The sequence below is a fragment of the Podarcis raffonei genome, chromosome 15 (assembly GCF_027172205.1).
Source record: "Podarcis raffonei isolate rPodRaf1 chromosome 15, rPodRaf1.pri, whole genome shotgun sequence".
NCBI classification, from domain to species: Eukaryota; Metazoa; Chordata; class Lepidosauria; order Squamata; family Lacertidae; genus Podarcis; species Podarcis raffonei.
In genome coordinates this window covers 18,262,303-18,275,003 of record NC_070616.1, presented here as the reverse complement: position 1 = coordinate 18,275,003, position 12,701 = coordinate 18,262,303, and the positions used below count along the sequence as shown (strand labels likewise).

General features: G+C 46.2%; 1 long non-coding RNA gene across 1 annotated transcript; it reads left to right on the top strand.

Moving 5' to 3' along the window:
• Positions 1–1,057: 1,057 nt before the first annotated feature.
• On the top strand, positions 1,058–2,468 carry LOC128402590 (uncharacterized). Its single transcript, XR_008327748.1, has 2 exons — positions 1,058–1,171; positions 2,120–2,468. It is a non-coding gene; the product is annotated as an uncharacterized LOC128402590 (long non-coding RNA).
• The last annotated feature ends 10,233 nt before the right edge of the window (positions 2,469–12,701 follow it).

The following is a 12,701-nucleotide window of genomic DNA, read 5'->3' as shown; positions in this document are numbered from 1 at the left end:
TTTTGGGACATTACAAGAATGGCTGGAGAAGGGAGAGTTCAGGCTGAATTGGACAGAGTCTTTGTTCTCTTGGGAAAGTTACAAGGCCAAATTGATGTTTTGGCTATAAATGTTACAATTCTGGACTCAACTGTAAACAATATCATGGAACCTGATAAGGATTTGAATCAGGAAGTTTATCCAACTGAACAGAAAGAGAAACTTGACAACATTGAGAACTTGGAGAAGGAGACATATGTTGTCCCTGAAGAAAAGGAAGGAGGAACTGTAATTCTGCAGATGGTTAAAGAGGACTTGAGGTTTGATATGATGGCAATGAAGGAAAATAAGAACTTGATGTGGAAAATCTGGCCTGAATTGGAGATGGAAAAAAGGAGAGATCTCCTTATGTGGAGATCTGAAGACCTAAGGATTACAAATTTGCTTAAGGTGGAGGTTGGAGCCTTGGGGACATTTGGTTTTGAAAGGAGTAAGAAACAAGATTTGGGCCCCACCTTTAAGTATGGAGGACTGGTTGGAAGAAATATGGATCCTGAAGGGCCAGAGCTTCTCCGAGATTCGGTGTTTAATTTTAAGGACTATCAAGTGGCAAGAAAGGAGATTCTGATCAAACGTTAGGAAGAACTTTCTGGCAGTAAGTCATTAGACAGTGAAACGGACAACCTAGGAAGGTGGTTGTTCTCCTTCCTTGGAGCCTTTTAAACAGAGGTCAGAAGGCCATCCATTAGGGATTGCTTAGCTGTGGTTCCTGCATTGCATGGAATTGGACTAGATGAGCCAGGTGTGCCATCTATGTGGGGCTGTGGGGGCTGAGCCCACCATCCCCCAAAAAATTACATGAGGGGCCCTGGCCCCCTCAATATTCTGTGGCTGTGGCAGCCCCATTGGGCCTTTCAGAGGGCGCACCAGGCTCTGTCAGACCTCCTCCCGCCATGTGACATCACAAGCGCTGCACGTGTGACATCACCACACATGCCAGGCCCCCTCAGTGTTGGGTAGAACAACCTTGCATGGAGCAACAGCAAAGCCCCCAAAAGAATTGGCCAGTTATGGAGCTCCAATCAGAGCCAATCAGGTTGGCCACAGTGAGAACAGGATGCTGGACTCAATGGGTCATTGGCCTGAACCAGCAGCCTCTACTTAGGTTCTTACAGCTTGAGGTTCCACAGAGGTGGGCCGCTGCTCTGTCATCCAGATCTCCACCTCCCAATCCTCTGGGACCTTCCCTGGGGTCAGAATTCTCTTGGGGTCCCAGGCCCCCTCATTGAATCCCTCAACCCTGGGTGGGTCTCTCCCAATTCTCTGATCTCATCCTATTCCTCCTCGCCATCTGACCAACTCTCTATGAAGCCTCCATGGGATTCGTGGCACCACTAAGGGAGATGTGTTGCATTTCTGTTTAAACTGGAATTATAACCTCTAAGGTGGCATCTAGACACCAGGGGTGAACGAAGTCGTTGTGACACCCGGGGCAGGGCGTTGCTACGTAGGGTGCATGTGCGGTGTTGCTATGTATGATGCATGCACTGTATGCAGTGACACTTAGCTGTTTGTTGGCGCCGCTGCTCCAGTGCCATACAGTTGGTGCCAGGATCCTCTGCTCACGGCTGCAGTCGCGAACGGAGGATCCTTCACATGCGGCTGCGGCAGCACAATGGCTGCTTGTGCCACTGCAAGCCCCTGCGGGGTGCCTTCTTGTCACCCCCGCAGATACAGCACCCAGGGCAAAATGCCCCCCCCCCCATTGCGACTCCACTGCTAGACACATAAATTAGCACATGCTGTCCTCTCTTCCCTGGCAATGAAATGCAAGTGGAATGCGGAAAGGCTTTCCTGGTGTTAGAAAAGTGTTGTTGTTTTTTTAAAGAAGAAGAAGGCCGCGATCAAATAATACACAGTCAAACGAACCCATCACCCAACCCAAGTTGATGGATTCGGCGCTGGTGCCAAGTTCTCTGAAGTGCAACAGCAAACAAGCCCACTCATTGTAAATAAATCAGCCACACTTCCTCCAGGGTAGGGCATTACGGGAGAGGGAGATAGAGAGCAGCTTAATGGCAGCACGGTGGCTGAGAGGAGAATTCCAATGAAGTTTTGAAAAACTCTTTTGACATTTGAGAAAAGAAATTGTCAAGCATCTAAAGCGGCGAAGAGAGCACGGGGCTCACCGGATGAATGTCACATTTCAGCCTGGAAAGATAGCAGCTGTTTTATCTCTGGGAACAGGTGGCTCAAAGCTACAAAGAAGATACATTGGGCACGATTCGGTCACCATTTGCACCACTCTGGAGAAGACAAAATGGGCCCTGATCCAGGAGAGTTTGCTGGGATTTACACCGTTGAGAGGGGAGGGGAGCAAATTCAGCATGGGTGCTCAGGAAGAGCATAATGGGCCTCAGAGACAGGGAAAATTCAGGGGCCCATTTGAGAAGAAGACTTTCCTTCACAATTAAACATTATATATACAATGCTATGTATTTGATTCCATTTACGAATTGCTTCCCATAATATAACCCCGAAGTGTTTTGGCAGGGAAAACATCAACCGTTCAAAACAAATCTATATACAAAAGCAATTAAAAAGGATTCCATGATGCAAAGACAATTTCAAATCCAATTGAGATAAAGACTGGTACAAATATATCCACTTAAAGGGCTCATTGAAAAGGGGAAGGCCCTCAACTGAGGCTGGAAAGATGATAAGCAGCTGTCTGTTACCTGAAGCAAGCCTTTCTGCTGTCCTTCCAAAAGCCACGCCTTGTTGAACCCCAGTTGGCGTCTGCTCAGACCCTCTCCTCAGGCTGACCAAGTGAGCCATGGGCCACATCCACAACATACATTTAAAGCAGGATCATCCTACCAATTTTAAACAGTCGTGGCTCCTCACTCCCACCCCAAGGATTCTGACAGCTGTAGTTACTTATGTTTGCTGAGAGTTTTTAGGAGACCCCCTTTATTTCCCTCACAGAGCTACAGTTCCCAGAGTTCCCTGGGAAGTGGGATTGGTTGATAAACAACTCTGAGAGGCAGGAACTGGCCCAAGGGCACCCAGTGAGCTTCTTGGCGAAGTGGGGATCGGAACTTCGATTCTCTAAGCACTAAAGAACACTGCCTCTCAATTGTAGCTGTAGAAGCTGAATAGGGGGTTTCCTAAAAAATTATTCGCACTCTTAACAAACTACAGTGGTACCTCGGGTTACAGATGCTTCAGGTTACAGACGCTTCAGGTTACAGACTCCACTAACCCAGAAATAGTACCTCAGGTTAAGAAGTTTGCTTCAGGATGAGAACAGAAATCGTGCAGCAGCAGCGGGAGGCCCCATTAGCTAAAGTGGTGCTTCAGGTTAAGAACAGTTTCAGGTTAAGAACGGACCTCCAGAACGAATTAAGTTCTTAACCCAAGGTACCACTGTACAGCTTCCAGAATTCTTTAGGAGGGGGAGCAATGACTGTTTAAAGTGGCATGTATTATTGCTCTGTGTTGGGGGGATATGCTATATGTGGAAACCCTTCTAACCCCTGGATCCAGTGTTAAAACAAGCAAATTCCCGGAATAGCCAGGCTACCTTCCTAGGGCAGCGATAGCCTAGGTGATGGGCCATTAAGGGAACAAAGGAAGTGGACTGGCACTGGCTGGTAGTTCAAAAGACAAAGGCCAGAGTGGAGAGTTGAGTGGTGTGAGCTGGAAGCTGGAAGCAACAGGCTGGGAAGCCAGAGAGGGAGAGGGATGCTTGATTTCTGTTTGAATCCAAGGCTGTAGTTATTAGAATCTTTTGGGGTGCTAACGCTGTGAACCCCTCCATCGCAGGCTCAGGTTTTTATGTGTGTAAATAAGCCGGATATCAGAAATACACCACAGCCTCTATTGTGCCTCATTCCAAAGGAAACACAAACCCTGGTAAGAGTCTGGAACCCCTGAAATCTTGTACAGCTCGGAGATGGGGGTGGCACCAATCCACTATCTTTGTTCCGTTAATGGCCCATTACCTAGGCTATCACCTCACTAGGGAGGTAACCTAGCTATTCCAGGAAATTATATTTTAACACTTACTAGATCCAGGGGTTAGAAGGGTCTCGGCATACAGCCTACTTCCTCCCCCCTTCCCTCCCCCCAAAAAGAACCCTCATAACACTATGGTGTAAATGTGACATTGTTCTGATCTGGGACGGTTCTTCTTACACACTTATTTTCCCCAGTGATATATAGGCTGGTTCCTCTGTCAATAGAAAACTCTGCGACCATTGAAGTTAATGGGTCTGCACCCTTTATAAAAGGTGAGGCCCGATTAAGCACACAGAGCCACATTCAAACGCCACTTGAAGCGTTTGGAATCTGCACTTGGCTGTCATTTTATTGCATGATCATTTCCCATTATCTCGACGGCTTTATGTAAACTGCTGTTGGAAGCCAATGTAATTAAAGACCCAGCAATGCCATAATGATAATTCCTGTGAATAGGAAGGCTTCCCTTTACCCCCTCCAAATCCACTTTAAATGAGCAATTTCTTTTGACCATCATAAAGGCGGACCTGACTCGACTTCAAGGTCTCCCTTCCCCGCCTCCCACTGACTCACTTTTTGATCATGTTTGTAATGGCAAAACTATTAAAATAATGATGACAGTCCATTAGGAAGCATGGGGTGGTTTTTTTAAGGGGGGGGAATGACACGGAAATATGGAGAGTTGTAATTAAAACGACCAAGAGGACTCAAGTCTACCTGATGACTTTTCTTGAAGGTTCCAAATGCCTCGCTCTCTCTGTTTGACAGCTCCTTAATTGAAGAAAGTGTGTGGCTCCCCCCACTCTTAAATGAACCACCAGCTTGATGTGAAGCGTTAACCAAAGTATTTGAAGAACTGAAGCTTAAAGGTCTTACTGAAAAGTTGATCTTGAACCAAGTCAACTTTCCTGTGCCTTAGCAATGGGACACAAAAAGGGTGACAGAGGTCACAAGGGGCAGTAGCTCAAGCAGTAGAGGATCTGCCATGCATGAAGAAGGTCCCATATCCAACTCCCTACATCTGGGACCCACTCTGAAATCCTGGAGAGCTGCTGCCAGTCAGTGTAGACCAGGGTTTCCCAAACTCAGGTCTCTAGCTGTCCTATCCCACCATCCCTGACCACTGGTCCTGTTGGCTAGGGATGATGGGAGTTGTAGTCCAACAACAGCTGGAGACCCGAGTTTGGGAAACTCTGGTTGAAGACAATACTGGGCAAGATGTGCCAATGGCCCTTCAGAACAGGGACAGGGGACTAGTAGATGTTGTTAGACTACAACTCTCATCTTCTGCAACCATTGGCCATGCTGTCTGGGGCTGGCGGAGGCCAGCAACATCCAGAGGGCCACAGCTTCCCCATCCTTGACTCATTGCGCAGTCACTTATTGGTTTGATGGTGGTGGTCAATCAGAAGAGCACCTTCACCATTACCTTCTGACCCAAGAATCTGCAGTCTGTGGGAGAAGCCCTCCTCCTGGTCCCATCAGTAGATATACAGTGGTACCTCGGGTTAAGTACTTAATTCGTTCCGGAGGGCCGTACTTAACCTGAAACTGTTCTTAACCTGAAGCACCACTTTAGCTATTGGGGCTTCCCGCTGCTGCCGCGCCGCCAGAGTGCGATTTCTGCTCTTATCCTGAAGCAATGTTCTTAACCTGAAGTGCTATTTCTGGGTTAGCGGAGTCTGTAACCTGAAGTGTATGTAACCCGAGGTACCACTGTAGAATGGAGAATGGGGACTTCTTAGTGGCAGCACTTAGAACTCCCAAGGGAAACCAGGCATTCTCCTTTTTTACCTGCTTTCAGGAAACATATACAGACTTCCTTTTTCTCATCCAGGCTTTTCGTTTCATGAAGGTTTCACACTGCATGGAAGCATGCAGTAATGGCTCTCCAGGGTTTTCAGGCCTACCTGCAGATGATAGGGATTGAACCTGCAGCCTTCTGCATGCAATGCAGAGGCTCCTACCCAGAGCCACAGCCCTCACCAGTCCCTGGCTCTGCATAGCACACTTGGGAGGACTCTTTTCCAAAAGCCAAGCTGTCAAAAACAAACAAACACAGAGAAGCTGCATTTGTGGACCATGCCACCCCCTTTCTCTTTTTGGTCCTCTCTTGCCCATCTGAACCACATCCTACCTCGCCGCAGCCGCAGCCAAACTCTGCAGCCCTGCTTGGTAATGTGGTTTCATATTCAGAATCCTGCTCAAATGTGATTTACAGCAAAGAGGCGGCTGGTAAATGGCCGGCTTTATTTTCGGCACGCCAGTTTCATATTTGCTTTTATTGTTTGCAGTAAAAACCTTTTATTCTTTCCATTTTCCACCCGCTGTGCCTGCTGCCCGCGTGCTCCCTGGTCTCCCTTCATTTGTCATTTCCCATTTAATCTGCTCCAGTTTGCCTCTCCCCCCCCAACCCCCTCCAGCCTGTCCCTCCTCTGTAGCTGTCAGATTCTCCTCCTCCCCCACCCCTGCCAATGTCATTGCTGCAGAAGAAAAATTGGATCATATTTAACTTGATATCAAATCCAAACTCTTGATGACTTTTTGAAGGGCGTTGGAGCACGAGGGACAGAGCACGATCTGGAGGGTGGGGGGCAAGCAACTGCACGCTATACTAGCTTTGGCACGGAACACAGCCCAGGTATTGTTTTGAAATACTCAGGGCTCCCCGGGCACCATGCCCAGTCCCTAAAGACTGCCCTGCATTCTCATGAAATATGAGCAAGCCAGGAAGGCATCTGAATTTGGTGTTTAAACTAAGTCAACGGGGCCTGCACCATCCATACTGTTGTGGGGTTTGGGGGTCTGCCTGGATGATGCCCCAATCCCTTCCCAGCCTTGGGGACCTGTACCCAGGGAGGGTTAAAAATCTAATGGAGGAAATTTCTAAACAAGTCAGACAAGTTTATTGGTAAGACAAAGATTTTGGCTGGCACGTTAGTGCTCTCATCTGCATCCTGAATGAATGAGCAATGTAGTCTTGGAAGCAGGCTGGAAACTGGAGACACAGAGACATGCTTACTCTGTGCAGGATCCAAAGCTAGAGAAGCAGGATCTGCTGGGGTGTCCCTCCATCTTATGCTCAGGTTGCATATATGTGTAAATAAAACCATAGAGCCTAAAGACACCACAGTCTCCTTTATTCCAAGGAAACTGAACCCTGGGTAAGAGCTTGGAACCCCTGGAGCAGGGGTCAGCAACCTTTTTCAGCTGTGGGCTGGACTATATTTTTTGGGGGGGGATGAATGCATTCCTATGCCCCACAAATAACCCAGAGATGCATTTTAAATAAAAGCACACATTCTACTCATGTAAAAACACCAGGCAGGCCCCACAAATAATCCAGAGATACATTTTAAATAAGAGGACACATTCTACTCATGTAAAAACACGCTGATTCCCGGACCGTCCGTGGGCCGGATTGAGAAGGCAAATGGGCCGCATCCAGCCCCCAGGCCTTAGGTTGCCTACCCCTGCCCTGGAGCCTCTCAGCCCATGGAAATTGAGGTGGCATGTAACTCCATTTTGTACCAGTTTTCGGACTTCCCAAGCTGGCGCATGTGATCTTTGGGACCCGGGGCCCAAGCCCGTCTCCTCAGCAGTAAACTTCCCACTGACTTTTAAAGGGAGCTCGCTTCCGTCTTAGTACACTAAGGGTCACAAGTTTTGATCGCCAGGCCTTCTTCCGATTTGCATATAGATTACACACACATATGTATGTATATCTCAAGGATTCACATTGCACACTCTTAATGCTGGGCTATATATTTGTCTCTGTTGATAGACAAGCGAAACGGGCGCAGCATGGCAAATCAGTATTCCGCGTCGGGTCTGGGGATCATCGCAGGCTGTATTGTCACTAAAGCTCAGCAAGTGTGAAGCTGATCAGTGCCTGGTTGGGAAAATACCAAGCACTCCACAGGAGCTTTTTAAAGGAAGCATAATCAAGCTCTGTTTTATACACTCATAACCGTAAACACTTTCTCCCAGTGTGGATATTAATGTAGCCCAAACGGTGGCACCCATTCACTGACAGAGGGCACCAGCAGTCTGGAGGCAAACCTGACATTTTGCAGAAGTACACAAGAATCTTGGGGTGCAGAGCATAAAACCCTAAGGGAGGGGGGCCAAAACAGTTCAATAAGGACTGGGCATGCTCCATGGGAACAGCATGCTAGCTTATCTCTTGAGAGGATGGAAAGCCTGAGGGCTCCTGGATGGCTCAGTTGGTTAGAGTATGGCGCTGGTAATGCCCAAGATTCAGGTTCGATCCCCATATGCAACAGCTGCATAGTCCCTGTTTGATTATTGAAATATACTCGGAGTCAAGTGTGGATTTCATGCTCTTTATTCAGCTCATAGTAGTGAGGAATGAATGTTCCCCGAAAATATCTGCTTTAGATACATTATTTACACAATGGGCCGCACGTGATTGGCTAATTCTGGGATTCTCCCGTGGGCCAATCAGGTTGCGTATTCACTTCCACCTGCAGCTGGATAGGGTGGCTCCTGTGGACCAATCAGACTGCTGCATTGTTCTAGGACCAATCAGACTGCTGCATTCTGAATCCTATTGTTCTAGGACCAATCAGACTGCTGCCTTTTGGATCCTATTCAACTCAGTACATAACTATGATCAATTACTCATTTTGGGGAGCAGCCACAAAACGTGGGGTTTGCGGCACAAAACTTTAGCACTTATTTGTAGTCAATTGGACAAGGTAGGATTTTTTGGCATTAACCTGTGACCCCGATTAGCTGTGTCCATTGCTCGGTTTGGGGGGGCATGAAACGTTGGGGTCGCAGCACAAAACAGCACTAAACTAGCACTAAACTTTGGCATCAGTTTTGGGGTGGTGATCCAGAATTTCGGGCTCACACATTAATGAAGGTCCAGTTAGGGAAGCTGCTGGTCCCTCTGACACTCTCCGATGGTTCCTTTGCCTTTGCATCTGAAAATTATGATTGCTGCAGGACAGGCTTCCTCAAACTCGACCCTACAGATGTTTTTGGTCTACAACTCCCATGATCCCTAGCTAGCAGACCAGTGGTCAGGGATGATGGGAACTGTAGTCTCAAAACATCTGGAGAGCCGAGTTTGAATAAGCCTGCTGTAGGGTGTCAGGAAGAGACCTCACTTCTCCCAAACAGCCAGCCCTGTACCTTAAAAGGCTAAGGCCAGCTATCCCACTTTTAGCTGTTGCTTGCTGATGTGCTGCAACAAAACTGTCAGGTCCGGGTTGTGTGTGGAAAGCCTCCCTGTGGCCTGCAGCTGGCAGCTGGCCCCCTCGAAACTGATTGAAAGTCTGACTGACTCAGCACACACCGGCGTGCATTCCTGCAGCTCGGGCACGAAAACCCAGCATCTGTTCTCCAAGCTGCCACAGAAAGCAAGGGCTGGGATGTTGCCATGCAAATGGAATGACATGAGGCTCTCAGCGGAAAGGCCACCTGCCCCATCAGAGGAGGCACCTTGGAAATGCAGTCGTAAAGAAACCGGGCTGGCAGGACTGGGGAAGGAGAGAGGAGGTTGCCTTCCTTTATTCCAGTGCTCCTTTATTCCATGCTCTTTATTCCACAGAGCACAAATTTGGAGCTTCAGACAGATGCAGTAAGAAGGTGCCTTATAATGAGTTGAACCATTGGTCCATCAAGCTCAGTGTAAATGTCGGTGGAGTCACTTCAGTAACACAGATGGAGTCCAGGGAGAAAAGAAATTGATAGTACTTTACTGGGTAAACTGTACAAAAAATGTATATAATTCGAGGGTTTTGTCTTTTAGGGCTGGCCTTGTTTGTAGCAGGAAGATATTCAGCAACGCATACAGGGGGAAATGACCTGAAAAACAGTTAGTCATGGAGGGAGTTACCTTGCCAAGCATCATGCCAGCCTGACTAGTTTCTAGGCAACAACTCCTCTACTACTTGGCTGTCTGGCTGTCAACAGGATTAACCCTTAGATGGCTAACTGAATGATCCCTGCTATTGTACTTCCAACAATACCTTCCTATTGTCTCTCAGTGGTTCTGATTCTGTGAGACTGCGTTTGTTATTAATGCTTACATTTTTTCAGCGCGGGTATGGTGCAATGGTTAGAGTGTGAGAGTAGTCTGGAGAAAGCCAGTTACTTCGGTCAGCATGAAACTCTCTGGTCTCTTTGGCTCAGTCATTGCGCTTTTCCTTCTTAGAGGAAGAACAGGGTACAAAGGTAAATAGATAGATAGATAGATAGATAGATAGATAGATAGATAGATAGATGGATGATAGATAGATAGATAGATTATAGATAGATAGATAGATAGATAGATAGATAGATAGATAGATAGATGATAGATAGATAGATGATAGATGATAGATGATAGATGATAGATAGATGATAGATAGATAGATGATAGATAGATAGATGATAGATAGATAGATAGATGATAGATAGATAATAGATAGATAGATAATAGATAGATGATAGATAGATAGATAGATAGATAGATAGATAGATGATGATAGATAGATAGATAGATAGATAGATAGATAGATAGATAGATAGATGATAGATAGATAGATAGATAGATAGATGATAGATGATAGATAGATGATAGATAGATAGATAGATAGATAGATGATATAGATAGATGATAGATAGATGATAGATAGATAGATAGATAGATGATGATAGATAGATAGATATAGATAGATAGATAGATAGATAGATAGATAGATGATAGATAGATAGATGATAGATAGATGATAGATAGAGATAGATAGATGATTTGAGAATCTAGGCCAGGATAGTCTTGCAAAGAAGAACTATGGAGGAAAATACTCTAGGAATGACACCCCTTTACACACACACACACACACACACACACACACTTCATTGAATGACAAATTATAGCAAAAACAGATATTATCACATTGATGCAAAGGATGATCTCCATTATATTGATGCGTCAATCTGCATTATACTGATGTGTCAATCCAACTAGACCCATTCAATCCCTGCATTTCATTATCAGGATAATAAAAACAACAATTAATTACAACTTCAAAATGCTGCTCTCAATCTACTGGAATGCTCCATTGTTCCCTGCAAAGTGTTAATATTTCCAAAGGTGCCTTTGTGATTAAATTTGAGAAGGTTGTGAATCAGTTCCAATTTTCATAATATGTTCTTAGCTTATTTAGACTTTCCCTTCCTTTGTGAAATCATCTTACCAAATGAATAAGCTATACCATATTAGGAGGGTTCCAGGAGGCTGCCACATAGAAGATGGAGCAAGCTTGTTTGGGGCTGCACCAGAGGGGAGGACTCAAACTAAGGGACTCAAATGACAAGGAGATTCCAACTCAACATTAGGAAGAACTTTCTGACGGTAACAGCTATTTGACAGAGGCAACGGACTCCCTTGAAAGATGATGGGACTCGCCTTCCTTGGAGGTTAGAGGGCCATCTGCCATGGATGCTTTAGTAGTTATTCCTGCCTTGCAGGGCATTGGAATAGATGACTCTCTGGAGTCCCTTCCAACTTTAAAATTCTATGATTCTATGAGATATAGTTTTATTTACACATGTATATACAGGCTGAGCCTAAAATGAGAGGACTCACAGCATTAACACTCCAACAGACCTTGTTCCTCCATTAGCTTTATAGGGTCAAAACCATAGCCTTGCATTCAGTACAAGTCAGGCTAGGGACGTGGGCGGCGCTGTGGTCTAAACCACTGAGCCTCTTGGGCTTGCTGATCAGGAGGTTGGCGATTTGAATCCCCACGACTGGGTGAGCTCCCATTGCTGTGACCCAGCTTCTGCCAACCTAGAAGTTCAAAAGCACACTAGTGCAAGTAGATAAACAAGTACCACTGTGGTGGGAAGGTAAAAGCTGTTTCCGTGTGCTCTGGCTTCTGTCATGGTCCTCCATGCACCAGTAGTGGTTTAGTCATGCTGGCTACATGACCCAGAAAGCTGTCTGTAGACAAACGCCGGTTTCCTCGGCCTGAAAAGCAAGATGAGTGCCACAACCCCACAGTCGCCTTTGACTGGACTTAACCGTCCAGGGGTCCTTTACCTTTTACCTTACCTTACAAGCCAAGCTGCTTTGCCTCTTCTCAGCCCCAGCTAAGAGGACCCCTGATCTATTGCTCTTTTACACTCATATTTACATGCACTTCTAGTCAAGGGAGGGTGGGAAAACCTGCCCCCTTTCACCTAAGTTAGCTGGCTGCAGCTAGTACTTTCTGGGGCAATCCGTCACCTCCTGCACTCTTTAGTCATGCAAAGAGATGTTTAACATACCTTTGGCTGGAGACAATAACATAACAACTGACTACTTTTGCAGGCTCTTTCTCAACAGAATCTCATCTTACTGGTGTGAAATCACATGCATGGAAGGGACCCGAAAAAAGTCAAGAATGCTACCCTTTAACCATATAAGAATATTATTGTATGAGCCAAAACCCACCCCACCCCCCAATTCTATTGGCTGTGGAAGTTCATAGAATTGTAGAGTTGGAGGGGACCATGGGGGTCTTCTAGTTCAACCCCCTGCAATGAAGGAATCATTTGCCCAGAGTAGGACTCGAACCCCCAACCCTGAGATTAAGAGTCTCATGCTCTACCGACTGAGCTAAGTGGGACCAGGGAAGTTTCCTTAAGCTGTTTGCTTATGTATTTCATACCATTTCCAGATAAATTGATTCCCAACT